The sequence below is a fragment of the Marmota flaviventris genome, chromosome 6 (genome assembly GCF_047511675.1).
Source record: "Marmota flaviventris isolate mMarFla1 chromosome 6, mMarFla1.hap1, whole genome shotgun sequence".
Lineage (NCBI taxonomy): Eukaryota > Metazoa > Chordata > Mammalia > Rodentia > Sciuridae > Marmota > Marmota flaviventris.
In genome coordinates this window covers 27,749,442-27,764,981 of record NC_092503.1, presented here as the reverse complement: position 1 = coordinate 27,764,981, position 15,540 = coordinate 27,749,442, and positions in this window count along the sequence as shown.

Below are 15,540 nucleotides of genomic sequence, written 5' to 3'. Positions count from 1 at the left end.
AGAGGGCTTTGTACAGGACTATGATATTGGAGAACTACAGGGACCTGGTCTCCCTAGGAATATGACCTTTTGACTTAAATATTGTCTCCATGTTGGAGCGAGGAAGGGAGCTCTAAACTGTGGCTGACCATGTGGAAATATCAAGAAAACCAAAGGGGTGGAAATGTATCAAGTGTGTGAATACAGATACAGACACCTCATCACAATATTTTTGAGCGGAGAGCCCCTTGCCGTTGTCACTATGTGATGTGTCCCCATCCAACCCTCCCATCTTTTCCTAGTCCTGCATTTCAGAACTGCCTGACACATGGTGCTCCCAGCTACCATGTCTAAATTCTCTTGGGAGTGTCTAGTGAAGCCCATGGAAGTACTTGCTTGGCCAGAGCAAATCACTACTTTTTTCCTGAAGTTTTGATAGCTATGTATACCTGGTCCCTTCTTCCCCAGCACTAGATAGATTAAGACATAAACCACAGAAACCTTTAGAGTTAGGTTATGTATGGTCCAATCTTCATCTACTCAGGGTGACGTTGGTTGTTGGGGATTGTGTCCCAATTAATATGCCACATTGCCCAAAGAAGAACTAATGAACAAGTATACCCCAGCTTTTCCTACTCATTTGAGTGTAGATATGTTCTCAGTTGTCCACTGTATATCTCAACTCATTTATGATTTTTGTCTAAGAGGGTCTCAAAATATGGGTAGATATTTATTCAGTGCATGCATAGATTGAGGGAGAGGCAGGGAATCCTATTCTGCTTTATTTCCAACATCATCCTCCTGTAACATCTGTCTTTTGTTGTGGTGCTGGGGTATGAACCCAGGACCTTACAGATTCTACACACACACTACAGTGAACTGTCCCCCATCCAAACATTTACCTTTAGATTTGGGTTTTATTGTCCATTCACATCTAATGTTATTCTAGATATGGTTGGATTTATTAAGGCCTTTTTATTGCTCTTAATACAAAAAAACTTATATGCATATGGATTTATCTATGGATTTTGTTTTTGTGTTATGATTCCTTGGTCTTTATTATTATGATACTATAGTTTCAAAATGCACATTAGTGTAAAGAAATGACATCTACTTCTTTTGCTTTTACACATCAGAGTTTGTTTATTTTTTAAAAATTTTATATACCCCCCAGTTGAATTTTAGAACTTTTTGCTTTGGTACTTTCTTCATTAAAAGTAAAGCATGATGAAATTTTGCTGGAATAATATTACAGATTAAGTTTGGGGATAACGGTTATCCTTGTAATGACAAGTTTTATCTTCTACACTCAATTGTAGTGGGTATAATTCAATCTTTTATGTGCTTCTGTAAATTTTTATTTTCTGATATATTTTGCATATTCTTTTAAAAACATTTATACATGTGAAGTATCACATAAATGTTGCATCTGTATAATAATAAAAAAAAAAGAAAGTCACCACCCATTTCTCCCTAATGCCTCCAGTCCCTGGCAATTGCTCTTCTACTTTCTGCCTTTTCAGATTGCTCTTCTCAATCTTCTGCTGGATTCTGTGTTTTACCCAAGGTATTGCTGATGCAAAACTGGCATTGGGAAAACTTACATTGAAAGTCACCTATTGTAACGGCGTTTCCATTAATTGATTGATTGATTGATTTTGCGGTACAGGGAATTGAACCCAGAGCCTTAGGTATGCTGGGCAAATGCTTTACTACTGAGCCCTGGCACTTATAAGACCATTTTAAACATAAAAAAATGGGAAACTTGAAGGTCAATATAAAAAGTCCCTGCTCTTGGAGTTTTTGAATGTTCCTTTCTCCTTGGGTTCTCTCAGAACAGTTCCTTTTCCCTTGGTTACCTATACTCAAATCCTCAGTTCCTCAACTTCTGAATATTTTTTCTTAAGTAGCAACTAGACAGGCTATAACAGTGTTCTTCAAATTCAAAGTGGAACTTCTCCAATATAATCCCTTCACCACTTCCTAGAATGTGGAAAAGACATCACCCCTCTTCTATGCCACCTCACCTGTTAGAGTCTGTAAACAAGTCTGGATGGCGTCTGGCAAAATGCCAGAGGGAGTGGTTTGTGAAGTAACACCAGCGAGCCATTAAGTGTGGAGATTTCTTATTGGTTGACTGCTGTATCTAGTTTATGCTAATTAGATAAGCTGTGTGGAATGTATAGATACCCCTCCTGTCGTGCAATAAATGGCTTCCACTCCTGCTGTATCAACATACACAAGTTATTCGTCACCCCCCAGTTATTTTGCTGCAGCCGGACTGCGGCACTCACCAAACTCATAAAACTTTATCTTGGAAAATTTCACATCCAATGCAACGTGGCTTGTCTGCCCACTTGTCTTTTTCTCCTCCCCATTCTCCTTTGCACTTGGAAGTTAATTTGTCCTGCAGAACTGAGCCTGTGCTAGGGAAGGTGGGCCAACCCCTGGTGGATGACGTCATTTTCTAGACCAATCACAGTGGACCCACATCTCTTGGCCAGTGATGGGTTTAGGGGCCGGCCTGTAAGCCTTTGCTGCAGGATATGAATGGGTCAGTGTGCTGAAGATGGGGCTCAGGGGCAGTTCTTTGTGGCAAGGAGAGACTCTTAAGAAGAAACTCTGGTGATCTTCTTTGGGTGCAGCTGGTGAGGATGTGATGCCTGAATCTTTGCCACCACGAGAGGACAATTCCAAGGATGAGCAGTACTCTGCGGGTAACCAGGATGGATGAGCTAAGAGTCCAATTCCCTGCACCTTCATGACTTGGCTGAATAGACCACATTGGAGCTTCCAGATCTCTGGTTTGATGGGACAATACATTTCCACTTAAAACTCAGTTTTAGTTGAGCATACTTTCTATTTTTTTTTTTTTTTTTGGTGCTGATGAACCCAGAGCCTCTTGCAGGCTAAGCATGTATTCTACTACAGAGCTACCTCGCAGCCCACTTCTTAATATTTCCTTATAGAAAGGTAATTAGTAATCTTATACACATAAAGGATTACTTCCTTAAGAGCTAGTTTGGTGATAAATACTAGTCAAACATTCTTTGAAAGGGCAATTCAAACTCTCAGGCCTATCTTCTGAAATTTATCTGAAAGACCAAGATGGACAATCCCCATATTCATCAAGAACTTAAAAAAGGAAACAGACACCTCCTAAAAGTGGGAAAAGACATGAACAGAAAATTTTCAGCAAAGGAAATCAAATGGCTCTTATACATACACATGTCAAGATCCTTCACATCATTTAAATTGTAGGAAAGAACATTAAGATACATTGAAAACAGCTGTGGAGGGTGGGAGACTTTGTGAATGTAACTTTTTGTTTTCGACTTTTTAAAAAAATATATATTTTAGTTGTTGATAGACCTTTATTTTATTTACGTATTTATATGTGGTGCTGAGAATCGAACCCGGTGCCTCACACATACCAGGCAAGTGTGCTACTGCTGAGCCACAGCCATAGCCCTGGGAATGTAACTTTAAAATAATTTTTTTTTAGTTGTAGATGGACACAATACCTTTATTTTATTTATTTATCAGCATCGCCTTTGGAAGGGAGTGGGCTGGTTTCCGTGAGTTGTTATAAAAAAGCCAGCCTTCCCCTTTTTTTCTTGCTTCCTGTTTTACCATGTAATTTCTCCCACACTTGCTCTCACTGTTGTGATGTCATGATCACAAGACTCTCACCAGAGCCAAGCAGAGATGTCTGTGTCATGCTCTTGAATCTCCAGATTGGTGAGCTACATAAGCTTCTTTTCTTTATAAAGCGTCCAGCTTCAGGTATTTTGTTGTAACAAACCAAAACAAAGACACACAAGTTCTTGATAAAAAGTTGATGCTTATTTGCTGGTGTTGAATATAAATGACAACCTCCTGAGAAAGATAACAAAGGTTTAGTGTCTTAATGTTCCTCCCAAAGTATAGAGGATAAATAAATTCAATTTCTAGAAAATAATTTAAAATGTATGATTATGTCCTATAAGATTTTGCTTTGGATAAATATCTTTGGTGGAACTACAGATATCTTCCTGGAGTACCTTCTGCTTTAGCTGGACACCTGGCTACTAACTGAGGACTACCTTCCTAGCCTCCTTGAAGAGAGCTGCTGCCACATGACTAATCTCACCAATGGAAGGTGAATGGAAGGGAAGTGGACAATGTTCCTATCACCTACTTAAACTTGCTGGTTGATCAAAACTTTTTTGGATGTAGATGGTCATGCTGATTGCATGGCATTATGAATGTCATCAGTACCCCTGAATTATATACTTAACAATGGTCAAAATGGCAGATTTTTAAAATGTTAAATATAGCTTACCACAATTTAACATACTAATGATGTAGTATTCCAAAATCCATTGACTTGTGCATTTTAAAAGGGTGAATTGTATAGAATGTGAATTACATCTTAAGCCATTTAAAAAATAACAATAAAACACCTACTTGTCCTTTCCTTTCTTTCTAAATCTACGGCTTGACTGTGGATATGACAGTAACTCAGCCAAGACAAGGACTAGGGGACTCAGAGCAAATGCAGAAGAAAATAGGGGCTCTGAATAATCCTGTGAGCAAAGCTTTCTATCAGTCTACCACTAGTCCTAATTTCAGAGTATTAAGGGAGAAAATAGACTTGTCTGTGGAACTTTTGTAATTTTGGTTTGTGTTAGCCAGCTTTCCGTCTTGTTGTGATAAAATACCTGAGAAAATCAACTTAAAGGGAGGAAAAAATTTATTTTTGCTCAAGGTTTCAGAGGTTTCAGTCCATAGTTGTTTAGTTCCCTTTCTGTGGCTTGTAGTAAGTCAAATCATCATGGTGGGGGAGTATAGGGTTGTATGGTGGAGCAGAGCTACTCACCTCATGACAGTAGGGAAGAGAGAGAGAGAGAGAGAGAGAACACGAAGGGCTGGGGACAAAATATTCCCTTCAAAGGCATGCCCCTGGTGACCCATCTCTGCTAACTAGGCTCTACCTCCTATAGTTTCCACCATCTCCCAACAGTCCATTCAATTATGAACCCATCAATGGGTAAATCCATTTGATCAGGTCAGAGCCCTAGTGACTCAGTCACTTTCCAAAAGCCAAAATGCCCCACTTCTGAACATTGCTGCATTAGGGACCAAGCTTTCAACACATTAACCTTTGTGGGACATTCCAGATCAAACTGTAATAGAGCGTTTTTTTGTTTGTTTTTGTTTTTTTTGGTCATTGTTTTGTTTTGTTTTGTTTTTTTCAAACTTCAGTGATTTAACCAGTATAATAACCAATCCACTTTCACCCACCTCTCACAATAAAAAAGACAATGATTTTGAAAAACAAGAGACACTAATCTAGTTAAGGCTTCTTTTACCTTCTTCTACTCTGTTGCTATAACAAAGTACTTGAGATTGGTTAATTTATAAAGAACAGACATTTATCTAGATCACAGTTCTGTAGGTTCAAGAGCTTGGTGCTGGTATCTACTTGGCATCTGGTCAGAGTTTTCTTGCTGTATCATAACATGGCACAGGGTACCACATGGTGAGCCAGGGCAAGCTAGCCAGAGAGAGCTTGCTTTTATAATAAAAATGACCTGTTAATATATTGATCCATCCAGGAAGGCAGACAACTTGTGACCAAATCACTTCTTAAAGCCTCAACCTCCCAGAACTACCACAAAGGCAAACAAACATTAACCTGAGTTTCAGGGGGGACAAACTACATTCAAACCAGAGCCTATCCCTCCCTCACACTACCAATTCTCATCCTGTAACGAGTAGTGCCCCCCAAATCCACACTCCCTGGACCCTCTGCAGAATTTAACTTCTAATTTACCAAACTGCTGAAGGCATAATATTGTATATAAAAGTAAGGCTACTACTATTTTTTCTCATTGATTTCACTAACAGCTATTTTGGGTAAGTACAGCATCTCATACTATAACTCAAATAACAATTATTTCAGATGCTCTGGGTCTGCTTAAAAAAGTCATGTGAGTCATGCCTATTTGCCATTTGTTCCTTTGTGTCATCACAGAAAATATTTTAGCACATGAAAGCAAAGGAATAGAAACCATCATTTTCCTTAAGTCACTCTTTATTATAAACTAATTTGGTATATCTTTGAAATTTTCAAGAATCAAACAACGGATTAACCTATATTCATTGTTTATTCCGAAACCAATGTATAATTAAGATTGATGCCACAGGAAGCACAATGACTTGTTAGCAAAGAGTATACTTTTGGTTTTGTCCCTCTATGGGATATAACTCCAAATATATTGGATCTGTTCTTGCCTCTGGGTCAAGCTTCTCCTTTTGTGTATGCAAAAAAATAAAATTTGATTTTCATTTTAATTGTTTGGTTGAAAAGGGTGTAAAAACTCATCCCTCTTGACATCTTTGGTACTTGATGCAGAAAACTCTTAATTTGGGAATATCTGGATAGTGGGTCAAATTTGTTGCTTCATGTAGACAGGTGCCTGTGTGGTATGTGTGTGTTTCCTTGTATTAAAGATCACTTAATGAATGAGAAGTGCTGTTGATCTTAGGGCTGGCTTTCCATATAATTATGACCAGAGAGCAAATCTATTGTGTGACTCAATATAGCACCACCAGTTGTAAATCTCTCTGTGTAGTCTTGGATTAGCACAAGTGAATACAGGTCATGACTGAAATTCAATAGTCCTGGCTGTATGTAGAGTGCTTTCCCACTGATTGCCCAACTCTCTGGAGGACTACCATTCTTTCTCATCAATAATTGCTAAGCCCAGTTACCCTTTCAGCAGACTTCAATAAGTAGCCCAGTTCAAATCACTAGTTCTTATTCTTCCTTAAAGAATAATGATCAATTTTCAGATGAATTGGGCAGGCAAATCGGGAAAAGTTTAACATTTCGCATTTCACCTAGTGGCTGCCTTCCAAAATCTGCAATATATTTCATAAACATTATTACTGACTTGGTAAGCAGCCATTTCTGTAGGCACTTACTGTCATTGCAATGGTATAAAAGGAAATTCACTTTGCTTAATAGTACCTAAGCCTTCCAGGGCACTGCTGTAATCACAGGATGGCACTGCCTTTTTCATTTGATGAATGACTTTGTGAGCAAATATCATCCTCTTTAATTCCATAACCTTATGGAGAGATGATTGTGAAAGGGAGACAGAGGCTAGACAGCACACCTCATAAAGACTGGCATTCCAGCCACCTTATCACCTCTCAGGCTGCCTGTACCCCGCGCTGTGCTTGGAACTTGGTCTAGCACTTAATAAATGTGGGTTGACTGACTGACAAAAGAAACCAAAGACATGAGATGAAAACATGAATTGAGTTTTCTCATTCAACTGGAAATGACAATGGATTCTAAGTTCCTTTTAAGATGGCCTGATAGGAAAGCCTGATTTGCCTATAGTGCCATTCTTGGAAAATCAAATGCTATAAATTGAATCTGTTGCGAGAACAGACTGGGGACTGAGCATGAAAGAGAGAGGAGCAGGATGACTTGGTACAGTGTCTGGAGTTCTGCTCAGTCAGGAGAACTGCATCCTGGAGCCCTGGGGCTCTTTTGCAGTCAGATTTTAGGAGACTTGTCCTGGCCCGATCCAATAAAAATTGTTCATAAAGAAACTTTTTTTTGGCTAGGATGCTTGTCTTGAAAAATAATATAGAACATTGTTAACAGTTCAGACGGGGAAGGTAGAAATAGGTCAGACAAAAAATGAGGGGTGAAGTTGACCTGGCCTTTCTTTAATCTTTTGAACAGTGTTTGAAATAGCTCTTGGCAGCTGGAATTTGTTCTGTATTTTGGAATTAATATCTGTGCCAGGGTTTCTGTCATTCCTCTGGGGGTGGTGATCGATATAACTAATAAATAGGAAATGACTAGACTGAGCCCATTGGAGGGCAGCTGCCTCCCAAGCACAGCCTTGCAATAGAAGATATCCTGGGGTGCCTGTCAGTCATGTCCAAGTTTGGAGAATTGTGGATCTTAACAGAGAAGTTAGCAGCTTCTTAGTTAGTGCTGAGTTATCGTAGCAGAGCTATGCAATATCTAAGGAGAACAGTTAGAAAAAGGAGATAGCAAGAAAGTGAACCAAGTGAATGACACAAGAAACCATAAAATAGGATGAACAAGTGAAAATCAAGGGGCCCCTTTTTAGGGCCGTAGAGGAGATTGCTGGTGTTGGGAGTAAGCCAGTGGCCCCAATGATGTCTAAGATGCCATTAGTTGCACCAGTGCCATGGAATGTGTACTCGATGCCAACAAAATCTAAGTCATACCCCAGAGAACCTCTGATTTAAAAATAATGATAAAGAAATTACAGTCATTGATGCAAATGCAAAGGGAAATAGTACATATGGATGGAAGAATTATTTGAGAATCCAATCGAAGTTCTTGGTTTTGGAAGATTTGTCAGTTGAATGGTTTCACAAGAAAAGTCAAGGAGGCTTTTTCCTTTAGAAGACAGCTGTTTAATTGCTGATATAGTAACCAAACCTAATTACTGAGTCTGCAGTTATGTTAGCAGCAAGTTAGAGCTGGTTGAAGAAATGGAAGCTGGGTCCTGTGCTTTCTAGCAATTTCTTATGATCTTGGGTGACATTAGTTTCCTCTTTGAAAATTGGGATGGTCAGAGAGCTTCAGGAATAAGTGTTTTTAAATAAAATGGTAGGTATATCTCAGTTGTTTTTGTCTTTTTCTTTACTGTTCTTCTTTTGTGGTTTTGGGGATCAAACAAAGGTCCACATACATGGTAGGCAAGGTAAGTGGTCTACCACTGAGCTACACCCCAGTCCTCAATTATTTTTATTAATTTGTTTTTATTTTTATCTTTTTCAGTACTGGAGATTGAACTCAGGGGAGCTCTACCTCAGCCCAAGTCACTGGGATTATACCCATGGGCCATCCTGCCCTGCTATTTTTATTGTGGTCTCACTCAGGGCCTTATCTATCCCATGCAAGTGCCCACCACTGAGCTATATCCCCAGCCCCCTCAATTGCTTTTTAAAAGCTGAATATATGAAAATCTGACTAACAAAAGAGATGAATGATTCACTTTCCAGAAGTGTTCCAAGCACAGTCCTTTGAAGTAAGGTGTGGCTATATCTGAAGAACCTAGCCAGCTTCTTCCAGCTGACCCCAAAGGGTTCATTTAAGTTATTATAGGACCTGGATCTTGTGTTTTATTTTCATTTATGTTTGTGTTCCCAACTGGACTGAGCTGCCACGGAGAAAGGCTTGAGTTCATCTTTGTATTCCTTGTGACTGATTTCTAGAGCCTAGTGGTATTCAGTCAGGGCCTCCTCAATGCATGAATCCTCTCAGGGTCACTAAAAACACCTTTGAACTCATCCAAATTATCTTTCTAAACTAAAAACAAATTTCCCAAACACATCCATTGTGAAAATAAACACAACACTGGCAACAAGGAGATTCACAGACTCTTCAGTAGCAGACCTTAAAAAAGGCGACTCACTGAAAATCCTCCTTGAATTTTCTGTTTTTGGATTGTTGTCAAAATTTTAAAACCAAATTATAGCACAGACGTCTAATTTCTTCTTCTCTTTTTATTAAGTTGGCTATTAATCTCTTACTGGCAAATTGGGTTATCCTTAAACCTGGGCAAGACACTGTTATGTAAGCTGGACTGTTTGGGACACAAATTTTTTGCTGTTTTGCTTCATTTTTAGATTCAATAATAGAAAAATATCCTTGGGGAGATTAACAAAGCTGAGCAAACAGGAAGAGTCCAGGATGGATGGAGAGCAAAGGTGGCCTTCTGAAAGTGATCTGTTCAGCAGAATTCCTCCCGTGTGGCTGAAGATGTGTTCAAATGCCTGCTAGAGTGTGGCGTTAGTTCCAGATGAGCAATGAGAGCGGTAATTTTTATTGACCTAACTTTGAGGATTCTTCCAAAGCTGGAAGTACTCCATTTCAGTCTCCAAATCTTTTAATTAACAAACATTCTTAAGCAGGCAAGAGTTTCTCCTGCTTGAACACCCTTAATACACAACATAGAAGAGAAATACAACCCATTAGATAATTATTTAAATGAGGTGTCGCATATTTGGTTGAAGAGACATCCTGATGAGCAAAACAGACATATGCATATTTTGCATCTGAAATACTTAATACCACTATTCAGGATTTGTAAAGACTGTCTTCTCTGAGAAGGTCAATGGAGTCCCTACATTGTTCATTTACACGCAGCCTGAAGTCCTTTCCTTGGTTCCTTCTATTCATGTTGCTCTCATGAATTGCTTGCACTTTGCTAGGAGAAAAATTTTCATTGTCAGATATGTAAAATGATAGTTTCTTCAGATTGTACAAACTGGTAGAGCTGAGAGTGAGAATATAATCTAAGAGGTTTTGTCGGAAAGCACTTAGACTGTGCATGATGGATTTTTAGTGGCTTATGGGGGAAGAGATTTTTTTTTTTCTAAGATGGATCAAAATTGGCCCTGAAGAAGCTGCCATTAGAATTAAGAAAAGGAAGGTATTGCTCTGATACTCAGTCTTATTGGATGATTGATTTATTGTCGGCAACAGTTTTTTAAGTTTAAAAGTCTAAGTTTTTTTTTTTTTTTTTTTAGTATTTGGCGGACACAACATCTTTGTTTGTATGTGGTGCTGAGGATCGAACCTGGGCCGCACGCATGCCAGGCGAGCGCGCTACCGCTTGAGCCACATCCCAGCCCCCTAAGTTTATATTATTAGTATTGACAGTTCAAAATCAAGTAGCATGTTCTTGAATTTAAAAATATTAACATGATCTATTAGGCTATACATTCTTTGAGTAACCATCCAATTAATTAATATATTTAGAACTATGTTGTGGAAAGCACTTTGGACATACAAAGAAGTATAAGACAGTTTCTACTCTCAAGGAACTAAATTCTCCTTGGAAGAACAAGACAGATGTATATGGCAAGTGACCTAAGAATCCAATTAGCACCTAAGCCAATACCAAAGGCAAAACAAAATAGAACAACTGACCTTTAATTTGAAAATAGCATATTTTTGCTACAAGACAAAAAATTGAAGTTAGAAACTACCAAAGCTGGGCTAAATTTCACTCCCTTAGTAAATCACTATGCATGAAAGATGGAAGGCCCTAATTTGAAAGCAAATTTATGGTGATAAGTCTAGTTTGAGAGCTAGATCTTTTCAGATAGAAAAACGAATTTCCCAGAGAGTATATAAAATGACTAGGTTTATTAAAACAGCTATTGGAAAGGGAAATCCCCAGTCATGTTATCCCCAGCATAACTAAATATTAATAATATCATTGAGACTCTTCACATGCCACAAGAAACATCATTATTTAGTTCACATCTTCACCCTGCCATGCCTGATTTTGGGGGTAGAACTCCTGCACAATGTAGTGAACCTGGCTTCTTGCTAATTACCCTGGGACTGTCTAGATTTCAGCAGCAGTCTTTGTCACAGAGGGCCCATCCTTGTCCCCAGTGCTGTGGAAGGAGGGAGTGGAAGCACCAAGTGCCTTCCTGCCTCACTCCTCCTATGCTGAGAAGAGTCCACCAGAGCTGTTTCAAACCATGGCTCTCTGAGCTAGAAATGGCCCGGAAATTCTGAATGTGGCTTCATTCAAAACATCATTTACGGTGCTTGAGAACCAAGAATTGAGGCTGGGATCAGCGTTAGCAAGCACAGTACCAACATGGAGATTTGGGGAAACCACTTTCCAACAGAGTTTTCCACTGATAGAGAAAAAGGAATACAGAGAAAGTTAGGTGAAGGGAAGGAGGCTGACTCAGAGAACCTAAACAGGAATATTTCAGGTAACAAGCTGCCAATAGTTTAAAAAATTCACAAGTCTCCATTAAATTGAATCTCAAACACATTTCTTTCGTGATCTGCTAATGAGGACAGTTTGACATTCTCCTAGGTGAAATAATTTAAGTAGAAACCATGTGACATTATAATCAATTTAAGCAGCTCTCTACCTACTTCAAGTTTGTCAAAGTGTTTTACATTTAAAGCTATAATTAGCTAGCCCTTCTAAATTCACTGTGAGGTAGAGAGTTGAATTATCATGGAAGCTTTGTAACTGTGAGAACAAAGAAAAAATAGTTTTCAAAAGGAGTCAATAACCAGGATGCTGGTTACACAGTTGTGTCCATCTTGTGAAAATTCATCAAGCTAAATACTTAGAATGTGTTCACTATTGTGAATGTATGATACATGTCAATAAAAAGTTAAAAAGTGAAATAATCACAGAAGCGTGATACAAAGAGAACAAATTTAAAAATCCCCTATCAAACAAGCTTTCCTGAATTGCTTAGGAAAGGCAGTTGCGTTTAATGTAATGGGACTTCGGCATGCTGAGCAAGCACTTAAGGGGGTAAAATGAGCTCAATTCCTCCTATACTTAAATTAGAGTTCGAAAGTAATAGAATTGTGTGCTCAGGTGTGCACACAATTGCAGATGGGAGTTAGAGGGGCAAGAAGATAAATAGATGGATTCCCCACCCCTCCTTTTTTTTTTTTTAACCAAACGATTGGCTCCTTCAATGGAGCACTTGAGTATTGACTGCAAGGTGCGGCTAAGAGTGCGGCTGAGATGGTGACCGCCCAGCACTGCCCTTTCATTTCATTAGTAAGGAAACAGGCCCCAGTGGAGAAGTTATTAGTGCATGGCTACCCTCTCACTCCCAGGGGATTAGTGCCTTAGATTCAAATAGACCTGGAAGGTTTGGGGATGCAGCTCAGTGTCTGAATGCATGCTTTGCATATGAAAGACCCTGAATTCCATCCCCTGCACAAAAACAAACAAACAAACAAACCAAAAGAGATCTGGAACTAAATTCCAGCTTTACCTGTAGTGGGCTTTGGGGCAAAACAGGGAGACTTTCTGAATCAGTATTCTCAGCAGTTTGAAGGGAGACAATATTTACATATTCATGAGGTAAAGTTTCTAGGATGGAGAGAGAAAAAGTACATGACATTTCTGACATGTGGTAAGCATTTCCTAAATACTGATTTCTGGAACACACATGGTATTTTTTTTTTAAACCTCTGAACATTAGAGTTGGAGTTCTCACTGAGCAGGAAAAGGAGGGAGATGGCAGGTATAGGCAAGCGCTCTATCACTGGGCTACATCCCCAGCCCAGAGATGAAACATCCTTAAGAGGAAACGCATGTCTCTCTTCCAATCTCCACCCCCACCCCCCACCATTCCTCCTTCACCTTGCTTCTGGTGTCAATCCACATGGAGTTAGAGTCTGCGTTGTTTTTCCCTCTTGTCCATCTCCATTTCATTTCCAGCCTTTGAGATCTGGGATCCACTAACCCTGTTCTGCTGAGATCTGGGAGGCTGTCATGCTTATAAAAACCAAGTCCCTCCCCGACTTGGTTTTAGTTTGGTCTGATTACATTTCAGTGGCACCTGCTCCTGTTGATTATTCTTAAAATATCTTTCCCTCCTAGGTTTTTTACATGGCTCTCCTGGTTTTCATTCTGCCTATCTACCTGGACTTTCTCAGTCTCTTTTTTTCCCCAGGGTCCCTTATGGGCTGGTGGCTTCATATCTCTCCTGGGCCATCTCATCCTCACCTGTGACTTCCACCTGTTGGATGGCATCCACTGTATCTTCCTGCCTTAGGTCTCCTGAGCTGAAGATCTCCATATCCAGTTCCCACGGGATAGGTCCACTGATTGGACTCATCAGCTGTGCCCACCTGGCCCCTCACCCTGCTTGCCCCTCCTCTGTGAGGTTTCTGTTCTTGATCCTGGTATTGCACACCATCTCTGCTTGTGCCTCAGCTTTCACTCTCTTCCCACATCCAGCCCTTATACGCAGTTGGCATGCCTCTTCTTAGAAATACCTCTGAAATCATCTATGTCGCCTGTCCTCACTCGCAGTCATGGCTATGGGCCAGCTTTTTATCCTAACCACCTTGCCCTGACTGGATTCATTTGGTGAGGAACTGAGAGCCTATGCATACCCCAGCTGCTGCTAAGGCCAATCAAATAATTCCCTTCTTTAATATCCTAGTAATTTCCTCCCATCTACTTCAGAATGAAGTCCAAACTCTTACTATACCCTCCAAGATGGTTTGTGATGCTCCCTGCTTTCTTTACCAAACCTAGCATTTCCATGCCGCAGTTTACATATGGAAATTGTACAGCTAAGGTCGCCAGAAATGTCTTTCTTTTTCCTGAACAACTCCGTCCATCTTTCAATGCCAAGCGATCCATCACCTCCTCTGGGAAGACCTCCCTGGCCCTCTGCTCACCCCTCCCCAGCGACGTCTCTGGCACATAGCATCCTGCTCTTGTCAGGAGATTTCTTGCAGTATGTGTCATTTTTTTGGTCTATCTGGCCGACTTTCTCATTAGAGGCAAGAAATGTGTTCTTTCATCTTTTTTCTTTTTTTTTTTTAATATTTATTTTTTAGTTTTCGGCGGACACAACATCTTTGTTTGTATGTGGTGCTGAGGATGAACCGGACCCACGCATGCCAGGCGAGCGCGCCACTGCTTGAGCCACATCCCCAGCCCCTCATCTGTTTTCTTAGGGCATAAACAGCATGTCCCCATGGACCAGTCCTTCCGGAAATACAATTCCAGTGAGTGATGGTTTGGCTAGAGCAAGTCTATGAGAAACTTTGGTGTGGCTGTGGAGGAGTAGGGAGGTGTGAGTGTGTGCGAACTGGGTGGTTTATCAGCTCCTCCGCAGTCTAGAACTAGCTCAAAAGTAATTTAAATAAAAAAATGAGAAGTTCATTTTTTTTTTCTGATCCACCCACATCATCATTTGACTGCTACCTGGGAGACTAAAAACCATATAACTTTCCGTTGCTTGCATGACCGTGTCAAAAGATCTGAAACATGTCAGGTATGAGCAGTCTCTCTTGTGAGTCTGCCACCCACAGGATCAGACTCCTCCCAGCCTTTGCTGTTTCCTCTTCGTTCTTTCTAAAACACATTATATATGCCTGGGAGCGTTTTCATCCTGGAACAATTCTCCTCTGATGGAAACATCCCCTTCATCTTGTTGCAACCTCCCTCTTCCCCAGTAAGCTTCCATGGATAGAACAAAGTTGATGACTTTTTAAAAAATTTAAATAAGGTACCTAGAAGAGAGGCATAGAATGAGATCTTCCTATTACACTTAAAAGAAGAAGCAGATTAATTTGAATCCTTCTTTGCAAATGCATCAAAGTGAAATACGTGGAATTCAAATCTAAATTGTAGAACAAAAAAGAAAGCCCATTAGCATGAAATTGATGTTAAGCATCAGCCCAACAGTGCCACAGAAACAAAGATTTTTTTCTTCCTTTGAAGCAAAATAAGTGCTAGTTGTAATGTTTTTAACCTCATCTATTTTCCCTTAGAGATACTAATATAGAGTGGAAGATAAAAATCCAAAGACAAATGATTAAACTTATCTTTATTAATAAATTTCTTCATTGCTATTTTACACCAAATTCTAGAGCCACTTAATTTATAAGGAACAGAATAAATTTATTACATGACTATGCGAGGAAGGAACATCATTGAGTTAAAAATGGCATTGGGTGGGAGAGAGTGCAATACTGAAGAAATTTTG